The sequence below is a fragment of the Chiloscyllium plagiosum genome, chromosome 22 (genome assembly GCF_004010195.1).
Source record: "Chiloscyllium plagiosum isolate BGI_BamShark_2017 chromosome 22, ASM401019v2, whole genome shotgun sequence".
NCBI lineage: Eukaryota > Metazoa > Chordata > Chondrichthyes > Orectolobiformes > Hemiscylliidae > Chiloscyllium > Chiloscyllium plagiosum.
In genome coordinates this window covers 46,840,722-46,855,105 of record NC_057731.1, presented here as the reverse complement: position 1 = coordinate 46,855,105, position 14,384 = coordinate 46,840,722, and the positions used below count along the sequence as shown (strand labels likewise).

Genomic DNA, 14,384 nt, shown 5'->3' with positions numbered 1-14,384 from the left:
GAGCAGTAGATGTGATCTATATGGACTTCAGTAAGGCATTCGACAAGATTCCCCATGGGAAACTGGTTAGCAAGGTTAGATCTCATGGAATACAGGGACAACTAGCCATTTGGATACTGAACTGGCTCAAAGGTAGAAGACAGAGGGTGGTGGTGGAGGGTTGTTTTTCAGACTGGAGGCCTGTGACCAGTGGAGTGCCGCAAGGATTGGTGCTGGATCCTCTACTTTTCGTCATTTATATAAATGATTTGGATGCGAGAAAAGAGGTATAGTTAGTAAGTTTGCAGATGACACCAAAATTGGAGGTGTAGTGGACAGTGAAAAAGGTTACCTCAAATTACAACGGGATCTTGATCAGATAGGCCAATGGGCTGAGAAGTGGCAGATGAAGTTTAATTCAGATAAATGGGAGGTGCTGAATTTTGGGAAAGCAAATCTTAGCAGGACTTATACACTTAATAGTAAGGTCCTAGGGAGTATTGCTGCACCTTGGAGTGCAGGTTCATAGCTCCTTGAAAGTGGAGTCGTAGGTAGGTAGGATAGTGAAGAAGGCATTTGGTATGCTTTCCTTTATTGGTCAGAATATTGAATACAGGCATTGGAAGGTCATGTTGCGGCTGTACAGGACATTGGTTAGGCCACTATTGGAATATTGTGTGCAATTCTGGTCTCCTTCCTATTTAAAAAATGTTGTGAAACTTGAAAGGGTTCTGAAAAGATTTACAAGGATGTTGCCAGGGTTGGAGGATTTGAGGTATAGGGAGAGGCTGAACAGGCTGGGGCTGTTTTCCCTGGAGCGTCGGAGGCTGAGGGGTGACCTTATAGAGGTTTACAAAATTATGAGGGGCATGGAAAGGATCTGGGGTCGGGGAGTCCAGAACTAGAGGGCATAGGTTTAAGGTGAGAGGGGAAAGATATAAAAGAGCAACTAAAGGTCAACTTTTTCACACAGAGGGTGGTACATGTATGGAATGAGCTGCCAGAGGAAGTGATGGAGGTTGGTACAACTGCAACATTTAAGAGGCATTTGGAAGGGTATATGACTAGGAAGGGTTTGGAGGGATATGGGCCGGGTGCTGGCAGGTGGGACTAGATTGGGTTGGGATATCTGGTCTGCATGGACGGGTTGCACTGAAGGATCTGTTTCCATGCTGTATATCGCTATGACTCTACTATCCTATTCAGTAAGCTGCACCCAATGCTTGATGGGTTGTTGTCCAGCCAAAATTTTCTGCAGACCCTTAGTAGTATGTCAATACCATGACCTTTCTTTCTCTCCAAAAGGTCTTTCTGAAGGTTTGATCTGTGTTGAATCTATATCTAGCTCTATTATTTATTAAACAAGTCAACTTCTGAAGAATCACATTCCTTGCCATTATCGTAGCACCTGCAAATGACCTTATCAATTGGTTCTTGTGACTGTTCTTTTAAAATCAACAGCTTCAACTGGACTATTTGGTTGTTCATCTTTATATGAAGGTTCTACAATCTAACAGGGTCTTTCTGATCTTTCTCAGATAAGCCATAACTGTTGACTGTGTGCAATTCCTCATTTAAAATGGCTATTTTGCTTCTCTGGTTATGTGATGGATTCATCTTAAAGGCATATTTCTATCATTTGGTAAATTGTAAATTTGGAGAGGATATCTGCACTTTTCCAATTCATGATAAGGGAATTTGCTGATTGTGTTTTACAGGCACTTCTGACTTATATGGGATTTCTAATTTCTCCATTCCATGGAAAGATTAAAAAATCCAGCTTTTTTAATGAAAAACTTTTTTTAGTGTTAGTTCTGGCTTTTGACACATTCATCATGGTGGCAATGTTTTCCAATTTTGAATGTCTTTTTGTCTTTGCAGAAGAATAGCATCCAGTGGCCTTGCACTCAACTCAGAATTGACTGCACACCGTGACTCTGAATTGACTTGTTTCTCCCATTTCTCGTAGATCCAGTCAACCAGTAAACTTAGTTTGAAAACATCAAATTAAGATATTTTATGTCCTGTAAAGTACTGCCAGTTGAAGGACTTCTGCCTCCCAGGGTTTCAATGCACTTGTAGCCTCTGTATTGTTTCAAATCTTGTCTGTTCCTCCTGTGGTCTTCAAACTCACAAGTCTGCGACCATGTTGTATTTCTAGCTACACACAGAACTGGTAAACTGTAAGCAGATTTGATTTTGCCATTCAATGAGATCATTGCTGATTTGATAATCTTCAACTCCACTTTCCTCCTTTGTCCCTAAAACCTTGATTCCCTGATTAAAAATCTATCTGAGCCTTGAATATATTAACGACCCAGCTTTGATAGCCCTCTGTGGTAAAAGAAATTCCACGGATTCACTGTAAGAGAAAAAATTCCTTCGCATCTTTGTCGTTAATATGGAGTTCCTTACTCTGAGATTATGCCTTCTGGTCCTAAACTCCCCTACAAGGGAAAACATCCTTTTCCCTGTACCCTGTCAAGTCCCTTAAGAATCTTATATGTTTCAAGTCACCTCTTATTCTTCAAAATTCCAAAGAGTACAGACCCAACCTGTACTCCACCTCTCCTCATTAGACCGTCCCTCCATACCTGTTATCAGCCCAGGGAACCTGCTCTGCACTGTCATCAATTTCAATATGTCTTTCTTTAGATAAGGGATTTGAAAACTATTCACAGTATTCCAGCTATGGTCTGACTAATGTCTTGTAGTAGTTTTAGCAACACCTTCCTTCTATATTCCATTTTCTTTGAAATAAAGGCCAACATTCCAATTGTCTTCCCTATTACCCACTGAACTTAGGTGCTAGTTTTTTGTGATTCATAGATGAAATCTTCCAAATCCCTCTGTTCTGTAGCTTTCTTCAGTCTTTCTCCATTTAAATGATGTTCAGTTCTTCTGTTTTTCCTACCAAAGTTCATAAACCTCACATTTTCCCACAGTATGTTCCATTTGTCAAGTTTTTGTCCACTCACTTAACCTGTCCATATCCCTTTGCAGATACTTTGTGTCATCCTCAGCACTTGCCTTCCCATCTATTTCTGTATCATCCACAAACTTGTTTATAGCACATTCTCTTTCCACATCCAAGTCATCAGTACATATTGTAAATTATTGTGGCTCCAGCTCTGACCTCAGTGGCACTCCATTAGTTACAGCTTGCCATCCTGAAAATGTTCCCCTTATTCCAACTCTGGTCTTCTATTAGTTAGCCAATCTTCCAGCCATGCAAATATACTACCTCCAACACAACGGCTGTTATCTTATTAAATAGCTTAATGTGTGTAGCTATCAAATGTCACCTAAAAATCCAAATATATTACATCCACTGCTTTCCCTTTATCCTGATTGTTACCTCCTCAAAGAATTCTAGCAAATTTGTCAGGCATGATTTCCACTTCATGAAGCCATGCTCTCTCTACTTTATCGTATTACCTATTTCTAAGTGCTCTGTCATTACATGCTTTATAAAAGACTTTAACATTCTCTCAATAAAAGATAACCTAACTGACTTATACTTAATTAATTTATTGTCAACCTTCCCTTTTTAAATAAAGATGTGGCATTGACAGTTGTCCAATCCTCGGGGACTGATCCAGACTCGAAGGATTTGTGGAAGGTTACGACCAGTACTACACTACATCTATGGCTACTTCGTTTAGTGAGGTCATGATCCTTCTTCAGAACTTGAAACATTAACTTTGTTCTTTATTTCACAGATGCTGCTAGATTTGCTGAACTTCTCCAGTTTTTTTCTGTGTTTGTTTCACATTTCGAACATCTGCAATATTTTGCTTTTATTATAAAAGATTGCTTTATAATATCCTTAAAGATCACTCTTATCTTTATTCTTCACCTTCTTATTCAAATGAAGAGATCATAAGTGCATCCTTTCAGTGAACTTTTGCATGCTCACCAGATGTGATTCTCTCTGTTTCTGGCTCTCTCCAAGTCGCAGAGATACAAGTTAACTCACTGAATTTCAAGAAAAAAAATTAGGGCTTTTTGTAGCCCTGTCTATTTGGACTGCTAAAATAATTTGATTTCTTTCCAGTTCTGACAGCGTGAAAATTGTCAAAATTAAATGCCCTTCTGCTGTTATGAATCTTTTCTCTCTAAACTGGACTACTTGTGACTCCTCTTCATCTATCTCTCTCCGTCTGGATTGTAAATCTTCTATTAGTAAACACTTCAGCAATTATCTCACTGGGGGAGGCACCATTTGGCTTAAATCACATGATTTCTTGGGAATTACATTTTGACACAATGCTTAAAATGAGTATCTTACCCTGAAGAAAAGTTTCCTTTACAGAATTGAAAATCTAAAACTCATTTACCTCTGCTTTAGAACCCAAATAAAATAAAATATGAATTATTATATAACATTGCTAAAATGGAGACAAGAGTTGAAGCTTTTCATCTTGGATTAGGATGTTAGAAACAGATTAAAGGGACACCAATTTATACAGTGTGAGAAGAGTGTGCAGATTGGTTAGGCCATCATTGGCATGGCATTGGCATGGAAATACAGTTCAGTCTTAGTTCTCAGACCAGGCAGATAGAGTCTGATTGGTTCGGGTGTTGCCATGGATATGCATAAGAGATTGGCGGTCTCCATGACCCCTTTTGTGTTCAATGAGGAAGGTGCAATGTATGTAAGAATATTTTTTTCCTGCACATAAGTGTCCTAAGTATTGATATATGTAGTTTCTAACATGAGCAAATGCGTCACACTCTGAGCCTAACTGATGATCCTAAATTGGTTTCCGGTGTAATTCTTAGTGGAGTCTGGATTATTCAATAAAATGTGTTCAATAAGCAGAACCACAGCTAATAGTGGGGATACTGTTCTGAGGTCTGCAAGCATGAGCTGGTTGAGCATGATTTGCAAGCTGCCTGCTGCAATCAGTCAAAGGGGTATGTTGTTTGGTACGTTTCACCTGTTATTGTTTGTACTGTCTACATACCAGCCATTTCATTGACATTGAAATTCATATCACAATACTCATTTGTGTAATAGGCAAATCATCTTTTTGGCTTGATGACAGCATCATGTTAGTGGGAAAAGCCACTTGTGGGTTTAGCAGTATCCTTAATTGTACTAACAAACCAGTTTTGCATAAGTAAATTAATAGTGCAGGTATGCTTCAAGTGGGTATTGTTTATGGTGTAGTTGTACACAGATCCAAAAAAGCAGCACATATTAAATTGAAGTCTGAAAAAAAAGGTGTAATTCAGACTAAGTGTAAGGTAGATGCACAGCATATATTAGTAACCCTGCTACCCTGTTAGATTGTGGGACTGTCTTTCTTTAACTCTATCAATATGCTTGAAAAGGAATACTGACAAGACTTTGGATCCAAAGCACTTTCAGAGAAATGAATAGACATTTTGCCAGTTATTAACTTTCCTGTGAGCCCAACTATATTGTTGATATCCTTTATTTGGTCATAATATAATATAAATCTTCAACATTCTCAACATATCCCAGAGTCTCTCTTTCAATGAATAGCATAAATGGAATATTTCACTGACTGGGTGTGAGCTGACATGAGTTTTGTTATGGCAATATTTTAGGACTGGCCAGGTTCCTTGTACACAGAAAAGATTGAGAGTGTCTTACAAAGCTAGCTAGAATGGAGAATAGTACACCATATATGTATGAGATAATTTAGTTTAGTTATGGAAGCAACTAAGGTTAAATAATTTTCAGCTGGGGAGATAATGTCATACATAGTCTTAAGGACTCCGTAATCCAGAACCCCAGTTTCATTTACTGGGGACATAGGTTTGAATTTGAATCTGGGACTGAAAAAAAGGCTAGCCTAGTGGCAACCACGTAACTGCTTGACGTTAAAAAAAACTCATAATTTAATTTTCTTTGGGGAAGGTTACCTTCATCGTTACCTGGCCTACATGTAACTCCAGACCCACAGCAATGTTGATGCCCTGCAATGCCCTGTGAAAAGGCCTAACAAGTCACTTGGTTATGTTAAACTGCTACAAAGTCTAAACAAAGGATGGACCACCTGATATCAACCAAAACACCAACATGACAATGGCAAACACTTCCCTGTTGATCCTGACAGTCCTCCATACGACATCTCATCATTTGTGACAAAATTGGAATAGCTGTGCCACAGATTCATCAAGCAACAGTCTGACATTGTCATGTTTATGGAATCATACCTCACAGACAAAGTGCCAGACACCGCTATCACCATCCTTGATATGTCCTAACAACAGGACAGACGCACCAGAGGTGTCTTGGCTGATGAACTGGTTATCCTTCATGTTGAACACTACTTGGAGGAAGCACTGAGACAGGCAAGGGCTCAGAATGAACTCTGGTTGGAAAGTTTCACTGTACATAACTAAGTGTGACTGGAAGACACCACTAGTGACTGAGCTGGTTACGTCCATAGTTGCTAGAATGTGTTTGTGGTAGGTGGTGAGATAACTAACAAGAGGGAAAAATCACCTTGTCCTCACCAATCTACCTTTTGTAAATATGACAGAATTGGTAAGAGTCAGTATGACACAGTCCTTGTGGAGACAATGTTTGGTCTTCAGATTGAGGATAGCTTTCAAAATGTTATGTGACATTACCACCATGCTAAATCAAACACACATCAAACTAATCTAACAACTCAACACTGGGCAACACATGAAGCTACCATCAGTAACCGAATTGTATTGAACCACAGTCTGTAATGTCATGGCCCAGCATATACCCCAGTTGACTATTACCTTCAAACTTTGGAATACATATTAATTCAATGAAGAGTGAGCAGAGCATGTCAGGTGCAGCACCAGGCATAGTTAAAAATGAGGTATCGACTGGTGAAGCTACAACATAGGACTACTTGCTTGCCTAACAGTGAAAGCAGCGTGCAATAGACAGGGTTAAATAATCCCACAACCAATGGATTAGATTTTGCCATATTCAGTCATGAATGGTGTGGACAATTAAAAACTAAAAGAAAGTGGAGGCTCCACAAATATCCCTTTCCTTAACCACAACCCAGCGCATCAGTGCAAAAGAGAAGACTGAAGTATTTGCATCCATCGTCAGCCAGAATTGTCAAATGGATGATCCATCTCAGCTTCCTCTTGAGGTACCCAGCATCATCACAGATGTCAGGCTTCGACTAAGTGATATCAAAAAATGACTGAAGGCATTGCATACTGCAAGGCTATGGGCCCTTACAACATTCTGGCAACAGTACTGAAGACTTATGCTCTACAACTAGCCAGATCCGCAGCCAAACTGTTCCAGTACGATTACACCTGACATCTACCTGACAATGTAGAAAATTGCCCAGATATGTTCTAGACATAAAAAGCAGGAAAAATCCAACCCAGTCAATTAACACCCTGTCAGTCAACTCTCCATCATCAGTAAAGTAATAGAAGGGGTCGTTGACAGTGAGGTCAAGTGGCACTTGCAAAAAGAATAATGTGATCACCGACCCTCAGTTTGTTTAAGATCAGAGCCACTTGGCGCCAAACCTCAGTACAGCCTTGTTTGGAAATTAGACTGAGCACAACGCCAGAGATGAGACAGTGACTGTCCTTGACATCAAAGCAAAACTTTACCAATTATGGCATCAAACTGGAGTCAATGGGTATCAGTGGTAAACTCTTTGCTGGTTGGAACTGTACGTAGCACAATGGAAGACGGCAGTGGATGTTGGAGGTCAATCATTTCAGTGCCAGGACATCACTGCATGAGTTCTTCAGGGTAGTGTCCTAGGGCAACCATCTACAGCTGCTTTGTCGATTACCTTCCCTCCATCATAAGAACAAAAAACAAAGAACATTACAGCACAGGAACAGGCTCTTTGGCCCTCCAGGCCTGCGCCGATCCAAATCCTCTATCTAAATCTGCCACCTATTTTCTAAGGATCTGTATCCCTTTGCTCCATGCCCATTATGTATCTGTCTAGATACGTTTAATGATGTTATCATTCCCGCAACACATTCCAGGCACTCACCATCCTATGCGTGAAGAACTTTCCACATATATCTCCCATAAACTTTTCCCTTCCCACTTTGAACTTGTGACTCTGAGTAATTGAGCCTTCCACTCTGGGAAAAAGTTTCTTGCTATCCACACTGTCTACACCTCTCATGATTTTGTAGACCTCAGTCAGGTCCCCCCTTCAACCTCCTTCTTTCCAATGAAAATAATCCTAATCTATTCAACCTCTCCTCAGAGCTAACACCCTCCATACCAGGCAACTTTGGGGTGAATCTCCTCCGCACATCTCCAGAACATCCACATCCTTTTGGTAATGTGGCAACTAGAACTGTATGCACTATTTCATATGTGGCTGAACCAAAGTCTTATACAACTGTAGCATGACCTGCCAACTCTTGTACTCAATACCCTGTCCGATGAAGGAAAGCATGCAGTATGCCTTCTTAACCACTCTACTGACCAGCGTTGCCACCTTCAGGGAACAATGGAACTGAACACCCAGATCTCTCTGTACATCAATTTTCCCCAGGACTTTTCCATTTATTGTATAGTTCGCTCTGGAATTGCATCTTCCAAAATGCATCACCTTGCATTTGTCAGGATTGATCTCCATCTGCCATTTCTCTGCCCAACTCTCCAATCTATCTATATTCTGCTGTGTTCTCTGTAAGTTCAAAAGTTGGGATGATCCTTGATGATTGCACCATCTTCAATACCAATCATGATTCAGATGTTGAAGCAGATGGGCGGCATGGTGGCACAGTGGTTACCACCGCTGCCTTACAGCGCCAGAGACCCGGGTTCAATTCCCGCCTCAGGCGACTGACTGTGTGGAGTTTGCACGTTCTCTCCGTGTCTGCGTGGGTTTCCTCCGGGTGCTCCGGTTTCCTCCCACAGTCCAAAGATGTGCAGGTCAGGTGAATTGGCCATGCTAAATTGCCCGTAGTGTTAGGGGTATGGGTGGGTTGCACGTCGGTGTGGACTTGTTGGGCCGAAGGGCCTGTTTCCACACTGTAATGTAATCTGTAATCTAATCAGTCAATGTCCAAATGCAGCACGACATGGATAATATCCAGGCTTTGCTGTGAAATGGAAAATAACATTCATGTGATATGATGATCATGATGTATGACAATGATCATCACCAACATGAGAGAATTTGACCATCACTCTTGCCTTTCAATGGCATTACCATTGCTGAAACCCCACTATCAACATTCTGAGGGTTACCCTTGACCAGAAACTGAACAGGACGCTGGAGAATCAGGGTTGAAAAGTGTCCAAGGAGCAGGACAGTCGACTTATGAAGGGCTTATGCCCTCGGGTGCTGCCTGCCCTCATTTAAAATACTGTGGCTACAAAGCAGTTCATAGGCTTAGAATTCTGTGGTGAGTAACTCACCTCCTGTCTTCCTAGCATCTGTTCACTATCTACAAGGCACAAGATAGGAGTGCAACGCAATATTCTGCATTGACTTGGAAGAGTGCAGTCTGACAACTCTCAAGCAACATGACCTTCAGGACAAAGCAGCTTGCTTGCTGGCACCACATCCACTGCCTTCATCATTCACTCCCTTGACCACTGATGCACAATGGTAGCAGTGTGTAGCATCTAAAAGATGCAATTTAGTAACTCGACATTGCTTCTGACACCATTTTCAAAATTCAACCCCCACCACATACAGCATGGAAACAGACCCTTCAGTCCAACTCTTCCATGCCAAACTAAACTAGTTCAATTTACCTGTATTTGGCCCATATGATGGGCAAGGACAGCAGATGCTTGGGAACCACAACTTTCAAGTTACCTTCCAAGCCAAACACCATCCTGACTTGGAACTATATCATTGTTCCATTTGGGTCAAAATCATGGAACTAGCTCCCAAACAGCATGAGGGGTGACCGTACACCCAAAGGCTTGCAGTGGCTAAGAAGGCAGCTCATCACACATTCTCAAGGACAATTTTTAAATAAGTTTTATTTAACACTGAAACCTGTGTGTAGTTGATTTCTGATGAGGTGAATAGCCATTGTCAGACAGATTGTAAATAGTATGGCAGCTGCCTCACAGCCTTACTTTGCACCAATCAGCATTTTGAAAATGTTGTAAGGACCATGTCTTTTTACTTTGTATTGTTAACAACTGGATTGAAATGACATAGACTGTTTTTAAAACCAGTGTTTGAAAGAGCGGCTGCAGTTTTGATGACAAGCAATCTGAAAGCTATGACACGTCTTATAAAGACCTGTTTGAACAAACATTAATTGAAGTTCAGACTGCAAATGATCCGGAGCTGAGGGTTTGTACTGATGCAACTTTTGTTGACAACAAGACATTGTTTGATCCATTGGCTAGTGACAATTATCAGTGATAGTTTTTGCTTGCCAACAACTGTGATTGGTTCTTGGTGGCAGAGCAGCTTGGAGCCGGAAGCAAGTTACAGATACACAGAGAGAGAGGAAAATAAATGTGCAGATCATCTCACAGCACAGAAGCCTCTTTGCAGTCAAAAACTCAGTTTAAACCTGAAGTAAACCAGATACTTTTCCTGCAGCAGTTGCTGTGAGCGGTGACTTTTGAATTGATAGATCAGAGTAATTTACCAAATGACTCAGTTACTCTGTACTACTTACACCAGTCGAACCACCTTGATAAATCAATCTGAATAATGAAGCGTATGGCCAGTTGAAGAAGGATCATCGGAACTGAGCAGCAAAGACTACTGAATCAACTTTGCAGTTTTTCTACCTCTCCCACAATCTATTTTTTCTGTTTGTTTGTCTGTGTGGGTATGTAAGGGGGACTTTATTAGGGGAATAGAGTTTTAGTTAGTAGCATTATATGCCAATGGTTTATATTTGTTCTCCTGTAGCTACATTCTAATTACTTGTGACAAATAGTAAGTCTTGGTTAGTCCATGCTTTCTATCGCCTTGGTCTGATAGTTTGTGGTACTGTGCAAATGTTTTTAAAAAACTAACAATTGGTATGGATTCAGGAATAGTGGGGCTTGATTTATGACATACCCCAGTGAGGTGTAACAATGTCTGTTTCAGACTTTTCACTCAAGACGGTTGACCATATCGTTATAATAAAACAAAAAGCTGTGGATACTGGAGATCTGAAACAGATAAAAGCAGAACTTTTTGGAGAAACTCAGCAGGTCTGGCAGCATCTACGGAGAGAAAACAGAGTTAACTTTAGTGTCCAGTGACCCTTCTTTAGAACTGAAAGCAGCTAAGAAAAGGTAGCATTTATGCTAATGATTGAGTAAAAGAAGTGAGCTAACCGGTGGAGAGAAAATTAAGGAACAGGATTGTTTTAGTAAGCTAGGGAAGAAGCTAGATCAGTGCTAATGGTGCTATGAGTGGGTGAAAATGGATTGGCTGTGCTGAAAGTAACCCAAGTCTTGAAAGAATCTGGGTGTGGGGTGCGTAATATTTGATTTTGATTTGATTTATTATTGTCACATATACCTAAGTACAGTGAAAAGTTTTGTTTGCGTGTTTGAGGCCAGATCATACCATACAAAGATCATAGGGTGATTGAACAGAGTGAGGAATACAAAGTCATGGCTGAAAAGAAGTGCACAAAAAGCAAGATCAACATTAGATTTGAAATTTGAGAGGTCCATTCAGAAGTCTAATAACAGCGGGGAAGAAGCTGTTCCTGAACCTGTACTTATGTGTGTTTAAGCTTTTATATCTTCTGTATGATGGAAGAGGTTGGAAGAGATTATAACCAGGATGGGAGGGGCTTTGATGTTGGCTGCCTTTCTGAGACATCGAGAAGTGTAGCTGGAGTCAATGAATGGAAGATTAGCTTGACTGGGCTGCGTTCAAAATTTTCTGTACTTTCTTATGGTCCTGGGCAGAGCAGTGGCCCTATCAAGCCATGATGCATCCAGCTAGAATGCTATGGTGCATCTATAAAAGTTGGTGAGAGTCCTTATGGACATGCGGAATTTCATTAGATTCCTAAGGAAGGAGTTGTCGTGTCTTCTTGGCCATTGCATCAACGTGGTTGATCCAGGACAGATTGTTGGTGATCATTTCTCCTAAGAGCTTGACAGACTCAAGCATCTCCATCTCAGCTCCACTGATGTAGATAGGGATGTGTCCTCCTCCTTGCTTCCTGAAGTCGACATGGAAGGAGTTAGTTAAGTTAAAAATTTATTAAACTCGATATTGAGTCCTGAAAGCCTAAGTTGAGATGAAGTGTTGCTCTTCTTGCTTGCATTGAGCTTTGCTGGATCACTGCAGCAAGCCTGAGACAAAAATGTTGGTCAGGGAACACGGCACCATGTTGAAGTGGCAAGCAACTGGAAACTTTTAAGGACAGAACTTAGTTGTTCCTCAAAGCTGTCATCGAGTCATCTCTAAGCCCTTCCTATTCATATACCCATCCAGCTACCTTTTAAATGCTGTAATTTTACCAGCCTCCACCACTTCCACTGGCAGCTTATTCCATACAGACACACTTCTGTGTAGAAAAGTTGCCCAGTCACCCTCTCTACATTTCGTTCTCCAATGAGGAGGTAGCACAAAAAAAAATTGAAATTGCCAGAGAAATTTGGTGGGTCTGGGAGCATATCTTGAGAGAAAACAGAGTTGACGTTTCGAGTCCAGTGACCCTTCTTCAGAAGCCAAAGATTGTTGGAGAAACTCAGCAGGTCTTGATTGACTGATTTTATTGTCATGCGTACCAAAGTATAGTGAAAAGCTTTGCTTACAAGCAGCACAAGTTGATCACATGCAGATCAAAAAGACTTAGACAGAAGCATACTGAAGGGCTTTTGCCCGAAACATCGATTTTCCTGATCCTTGGATGCTGCCTGACAGGCTGTGCTTTTCCAGCACCACTTTAATCTAGACTCTGATTTCCACCATCTGCAGTCCTCACTTTCACCATACTGGTTACATTGCACAGGGCATGCGCTAGGCGAGATCAACATTAGCAAGATCAGCATTATTTGAGGCTAGAGAATCCATTCATCAGTCTAATAACGGCCAGGAAGAAGCTCTTCATGAACCTGATGGTGCGTGTGTCAAGGCATCTGTTTCTTCTGCCTGATGGAAGAGGTTGTAGGAGATCACTGACGGGGCACGATGGGTCTTTGGCAATGGTGGCAGCCATTCCGCTGCAGCGAGACGTGTAAACGGAGTCCATGGATGGACCCGTCTGCGGACAGGAGACAGAGTTAACAGAATTGGAGGTGTTTTCTTTCCACCAGAAGCTGCCAGATTCAGGTGGGCTCAAGCCTGGAAGGTGGGTGCCAACCCCAGACTCAATCAGATGGCAGCACCGCGGGGAGTGGGTTGGGGGGCGGTGTGGGGGTGGGGTGGGGGGTGGTGTGGGGGTGGGGGGTGGCAGGGAGCCTCCAAGGGAGCCGGGCGCGCGCAGACCGAGTGCGCGCAGTGTCGCTCACGCAGGCGCACGCGCGTTAGGTCGCGCGCACGCAGCCGCCTCCTCCGTCGTCGAGGCCTGGGTCCCCTCCCCCATTCTCCCCTCACCCTCCGGCAGCCGCCGCCGCCACCACCACCGCCGCGATGGAGGGGGATTAATTTTGTTATCATCACAATATCCTCTCTCTCTCCACACACACACTCCCAATCCGTTCAGAAAATGGCGAGTCACAGTCAGCAATGTTCGATCGAAAGGCGCGGCTTCCGACAGGAGCTCGACTCTTGGAGACATAAACTTATTCACTGCGTAGGTAAGATTTAATGTATTAAAAAAAGACGGGGGGGATAGGGAAAGTCGGCTTCAATAAACGCGCACAACAATTTAAAGGGAAAGTGTATTTCCATCATCCCCATCGCCAGTTGTGTGGAAGTGGTTAATATTGAAGGTGACAGATTCCTAATATTATGGCGCTGGGGGCGCTATCTTTGATCTTTAATATAAAAAAAAACTCGTCATTCGCCCAACCTCAACTAATAAACATCGCCCATCATCATAATTGTATATAAGTTGGCTAACAGCATTTGTATTACCTCATTTATTACAGGAATTGTTCTTTTTTTTGATGAAGGGATTGTTTTCGAAGCCCGGCGGTCATGTTATGTGTTTCAGACCCTTACTGTCTGTCTGTCAAAAAACGTTTTTTTAAAAAATTGAATTATTCGGAATAAAGGGACGGAGGAGGCGCGTGAGCGGCTACCGGCCACTGAGCCTGCGCGCCACCCTTCGTTCGCAAAGCGACATGGGAATTGTAGTCCCACCCCGCTCTCCACATGTTCTGTCTTCATGCCTCTTCCAGATCCCACTCACCTCTCGATCTCTCTGTCTTCCGATCCCTTTGATACCCCAATTCTTTGAACCCTCTGACCTCCCTCACCCTTTCCCCTCCCTCCTTCCCTCTACCTCCCCCTCCCCCTCCCTCCTTCCTTCTACCTCCCCCTCCCTCCTTCCTTCTC

At 42.1% G+C, this 14,384-nt stretch overlaps 1 long non-coding RNA gene across 1 annotated transcript in view; it reads left to right on the top strand.

Moving 5' to 3' along the window:
- Positions 1-13,587: 13,587 nt before the first annotated feature.
- The window catches only part of LOC122561300, an 8,357-nt gene continuing 7,560 nt past the window's right edge, over positions 13,588-14,384 (top strand). The window contains exon 1 of the long non-coding RNA XR_006314986.1: positions 13,588-13,677. This is a non-coding gene — a long non-coding RNA (uncharacterized LOC122561300). The remainder of the gene's footprint in view (positions 13,678-14,384) is intronic.